This window comes from Pinus tabuliformis, chromosome 1_1 (genome assembly GCF_031772625.1).
Source record: "Pinus tabuliformis cultivar Carrire ecotype Pingquan chromosome 1_1, CPIR1, whole genome shotgun sequence".
Classification (NCBI taxonomy): Eukaryota; Viridiplantae; Streptophyta; class Pinopsida; order Pinales; family Pinaceae; genus Pinus; species Pinus tabuliformis.
In genome coordinates this window covers 705,651,894-705,657,650 of record NC_142297.1, presented here as the reverse complement: position 1 = coordinate 705,657,650, position 5,757 = coordinate 705,651,894, and the positions used below count along the sequence as shown (strand labels likewise).

The window sequence follows — 5,757 nt, the reverse complement described above, 5'->3', positions numbered from 1 at the left end:
TACTATACCTAGCCTAAAATACAAATTTAATTCAGTCATCTCAACTGAGATTGAAAAGGAGAGAGCCCTCTCCCAATCTGGTAGGGCTAGCTACCAGGTTAAGCATGGTTAATGGTTATCCTAGGATTGCCTCCCTTCATCCTGAGGTCGATTTAGGCTCTAACAGAGCACATCATTTTGAAATCTTCCATATACCTATCTATATATGTAACTATGAATACCTCCTTAGTTAAGAGGGAGTGTTGAAGAATATAACTAATGTTAGTCTAATTGTATTTGAGCCATGATATAATATATTTTTCAAAAGAAAGAAAAATAAAATTTATTATTAAAATAAATTAACTTATTAAAGCATGGGTTTCATTCTTGGGTCAATGATTAATAGGTTAAAGCCTCCATTGTAGGGTTCTAAGGTTTATGTCTTGAGTCCTAGTATTTGTGATCATGTAACAAACCCTTATTGGGCTTTATCTATCCAGCAATAAATTTATTTTGATGTAAATTAAGTCATTTAGGAATCCTCCACCAAGTTGGCCTCAACCTGGACAAGTCGATCTCATAAGGAGACAAAAACTACTATATAAAGACAACAATTCAACCTCATTTAAGGCACATTCTCAACAAGTTCGATTTGCAGTTGTTGGAGAAGAAAACAGGGTGCAAAATTATTGGAAGAAGGAGAAAAACCCTAGCAAAGAAGAGGAAACCCTATTGTAGAAGTTTGGAGACAATTTTCTCTCTCCTGTGATTCAAATGTGTGAAATTATGGAGTTGTAGGAGGGCCAAAGTTGTAGGGTTGCAGTAGGGTCGAAATTTTGAAGTTGGGAAGCCAAAGTTCTGGGTTGTTGCTAGGCTAAATCTGGTCGACAAGAATAGACTACTAAATTTTGCAGAATCATCTTGGAAGGTTGACTTGGTGGAGGAGGAAGGTCTCTTGGTCTGTTCTAAGGTCTTGGATTGTCTCAAGTTTGATTTAGCCTAGATTGTATCACTTTTTCCCTTTTTGTGGCAAAGAAGTTCTATAAAAATAAATGGAGTTGGAATGTTTACTCTTAAATTTACAAAATCATCAAAAACTAGGTGGTGGTAAAAGAAGACAAAACATGTCAATTTAAATTCAATTTCATGTCATATTTTTTCTAAAATTTAATATACAATTTTTATCTAATTTATTCATTTTCTTTAAAAGGTATCATTAATATTTTACATAAATTTTTAAGTAGTGACAAAACCGCGACCCCCCATTTCTCTATTGATTTATGTTTTCTAATTCCAATTTCTTTAAGAGATGTGTTGTAAACATTCTAAAGATTGCTAAACAAATTTAAAAATAAAAAGTAAGCATATTTTTTAATTATTATTAAAATACTAGTAAAAATGATCATATTTTCGAATATATAAAACCGCGACCCAAGGAACTACCCTTTCAAGTTTATAAAATCAATTTTTTTTAATAGAAATTTGAAAATAACATATAACACAATGTTAAAAATATTTTTTGAAAAATTATAAAATATATTTTTGATTTTTTATAATAAAATTCTTAATTATGATTATAATAACGTATTTTATATTATTCAAAATATAATATATAAAATTATTTGTTTAGAAATTCTACTTCTATTTTTATATATATTTTTAAATAGTTTTAGCATTTCATTTAACTTTACATAAAGTTATTTATATTTTGTGAGTGATTAACCATAGGTTTTACCAATATTTACTATCTGTTGACTTATTTGCAAATTTAGTATTTACTTTTTATAACATTATTTATATTTTGTAAACCCATTAAATAGGTTCACTATAGCTTTTACCAAAATTTATTGTGAGTTATATTTGTTACAAATTTAGCATTTATTTTTTATAATTAACAAGTATGAAACTCAACTCATTTAATTGATATTTTTATATTATCTTTTTTTTTATCTTTTTTCATTTGAGTACTTTTTTGCTTTTGCCATATAATGAGACACATTAACATGCTTTTACCATATACTAGTGGAAGAGTTTGAAAGTATTTTCCCCTATAGAGGGGTTTTAGCCCTGGATAAGTGCCTATATGTGGTGTCCTTGATATTCATGTTTCAATTTGATGATTTCTTGATGAAAATAAGATAAAAAGTAGAACTTAAAGAAAGCTAATAAGAATACAAGAATATCACAAGTCATTGTCAACACAATTTTTTTCCTCCTTTTTGATTTTCTAACACTTTCTTGTCTTCTCCTAAATATTTGTCTCTCCAATGCTTTCCGTAGCTTTAACTGTGACATTGTTGAATACCTGTAACTAGGTAGTCGAATTGGTTATAATATAACTAATCCCATTTCCATGCCATTCAACTTGTTGTTATAATCTCTTGTTGGAGTCTCAATGACCACGATTACATCTCAACCAATGTCTAATATCATCTTGAATTCATCCATGGAAGTTTGTAGTTCAAAATAAAACTTCCTTAATTAATTAACTTTAACTAGCCACTTTTCCTAAGTTAGACTCAGGAAAAAACTAAATTATGGTTTAATTAATTTAATTAAGGTTTTTTCTGAGTGATATCTCTCGAAACTATTGATGGGTTTTGGAGGTCTCATGTTCCTTAGCCTCTTAGACATCATATGAGACTAGAACACACGTTTTCTACTACCAAAATAAAAAACTAACACTCCCTCTTAGCAAGGAAAGTGTTTTCCACTAAGCCCATTTGTTCTTTGAACTAGATGAACTTGGCCGTACCTAGACCCTTCATGAATATATTAACCATCTAATGGTCTATGGGAACATGATGTATCTGAATTGATCCACACTGCTGGTGTTTGACATCTGTGAAGCCTCTTTCCTTCACATCTTCAAACTGATCTAACTCCTTGTCATTGGAAATCACAATGAAGAAATTATACCATATATCACTGTCCACCATGCTACTACACAAATATGTTCTTACAGTGATGATGCCTCTATGCTAAATTCATCGCTGCACCTATAGCGCTATTCCCTCTGAATCTAGACTCCCTCTGAAGCTAGACTCCCTCTAAGTCTCAAATTCTCATTGATCTACTGTGTCACTATAAATGGCTCTGCAATTGTCCCTTGAGTCTTTGACTGCTCCACCCTCACTTTGCACTGTATCTTAAGTATTTAAATACCACCAGGTGATTCTCAAAATCACCCCATCTGCTACGAAATGCCCCAAACAGTGCTTATTGGGCATCCAATACGATATTAAGCGGATTTCAGAAGGAATTTTGATGTTAATTAATTTTGGTAGGAACAAACAAAATAGTTTTTCAGTAAAATTTCAGTTTTGTTCTATTTTAATGAACTGAACATTTTAAAGAGTAGTACATAACATGTGCAGATGTCTACACCAAACAACTATCAGTACTCATATTTTCAAAATCATGATTTCATAGTTCTAATGTAGGTAAAAATAAATTAACAAAAGACCCAAATATTCTAGGAAAAAAAAGGTAGATTTGCCTCACATCTTGCTGTGAAGGAAAAATGTTCTCATAAATCAACGACTTTGTCAAAAATAGGCCTCTCATATCGAAACAAAACTAAAATATGAAACATCCATGAGTTTGTAGGCCAAGTAGTGACATCAACCTCATATGCTGTTGGGGTACATAAATACTCTCACTCTCCCTCTCATGGACTTTGGTGGCAAATTTGTTCTAAATTTTGCCCTAACAACACCACTGTTACCATGTGGCCTTGTTACTTTGCCCCAAATACACCTGTAATTAGTTCCCCCCTTCTTGGTTTTCGCCTTGTAAATATAGGCCATCCTTTTGCCCAGATACCAATCCACTTCCTCTGGTGTATTGACTCCTTCAATTTGAATCAGAGAAGTATTTGGGTACTGGTTTGATTTTGACCTTTTGTAGCCGAGGATGATCCCTCGAACATACAACCTGATACGCTCTCCTTGGTGTCCCTTCACCATGTTGATCAAAATGGCTCGGAACATCTATCTCGCAATGTGATGTGAATTGAGTTTTACTTATCAATATCAGCGCTTTCCCTTGAACAAGGGGTAGGCAATAATATTACATTTTGATAGGCACACTATGATTTAATAAATAATAGAGGTTGATGTATGTCGTTGAGCTTTTTTATAGGCATGCAACACAATGTTTTGTAGATGGATATCAAAATCTTTCTTTATCAAATTAAATAGGATAATTTTGAGCCATTATAAAGGTTGAAAATTGAATAATGTAAGTCAAGTCCAACATCGTATAGTGAAGATAAGAATGAAGTGTTCGTTATCTGCGAAAGGGAATTGCAAAGAGTAAATGGAATGGAGATATAAGTTTTAAACCAATTGGTAGGGTTATATGACTAATTGTACATGAAAATATGGTTTAAAGAGAAATTAATGTACGAAGTTTAAAAGATGTTTCTAAAGAAGTTATTGAGAAAGAAAACGTTAAAGGAGTTTCATGTAATAAAATTTATTACTTAGGGTGAATATTCATCTATTTTTATGTAATAAGGTGAACAGATGGACTGCTGTGCAAACTCTTCTTCTAGTTGCTATTGCTCCTCTTCCTCCACCTCGCCCCGGCACAACCAATGTTAAAATGCATGGAACAAACAAAATAGTTACTAATGCGTGGGTGCATGTATCAAATATGGCAGAAGAAAAAGTGAAGAATCCAACTCAGCCGTTTCTTCTCAATGAACATGTAGGTCCCTCTTTCTTTTTTTCTTTTGTTTTTTTGGAATAATTAACTCCGACTAAGATATAAATGAATAATCAATCCATAAATGTCTTTCTTTATTTCTTTTGTTTTTTGAATAATTAACTCTGACTAATATATAAATGAATAATCAATCCATAAACATTAATTAGATTACATTGTTTGATTATTTCTAACAATCTTCATGGTATTCCTTCTCAACAAAGACCATAGTATTCCTTCTCAACAAAAACCAGACTAAGGTTAACCAATAAGGTTTCATATCAAATTTGGTTTGATATGTGATCTATCCCCTCTCCTCAGAATTGTAACCTATCCAAATCTCTTATTCATGATGCATAGATTAGGCATATATGCTAGGTTTGCAAGCAATTATAAAAATCTGCAATATGTTTAGTATTTATGACTTTTCTTTTTCACCCATGGATCTACCACATCTATTTTTTTTCTTCCCATCCTTTTTTTCATTGGGTATGACATAATATTTTCCAATCATTGTGTATGACACAATATTTTCCAATCTTCCATTGTTAGATATTTTTTGATGCTAAATAATCTTGGCAAGCGAAAAAGAGTGGTTATTGGTGCGTATTTTGAAAGAAAAAGAGACAATCTAACATGATTTACCTCTTCTCCATGTTTTAGATGAACACATAGGTTTCTTTCTTTTTTCCAAAATAATGAACTCCGAATAAGATAGAAATGTAGGTGTCTTTTTCTTTTGCTAAAATAATTAACGTATGATGAGATAGAAATAAATAAAGAATTATGAATTGGGATCACAAAATTCAAGATTTGAGTATACTCAAATGTTCACTTTTACATTCTCTTGTATGTTTGTTTTGATTAGGTCTATTGAATCAAATTGGTTTTCAATAGGTTTGTTTTGAGTATGTGAGGTTTCTAGTGTCTTATTAATTCAAGTGGAAGAGATCTTTCTTACATATCATTAGATTATGAAGTGACATTGGACATAATTAAGCTTTGGGCCATATCCTTTTAGAAACAACAACCCAAACTAAATGATTAGTTATAAAGAATTAGAAATTT

At 31.5% G+C, this 5,757-nt stretch overlaps 1 pseudogene; it reads right to left on the bottom strand.

The window, feature by feature from the left end:
• Nucleotides 1–3,570: 3,570 nt before the first annotated feature.
• LOC149215469 (large ribosomal subunit protein eL33y pseudogene) lies at nt 3,571–3,967 on the bottom strand (annotated as a pseudogene).
• Between the last annotated feature and the right edge of the window lie 1,790 nt (nt 3,968–5,757).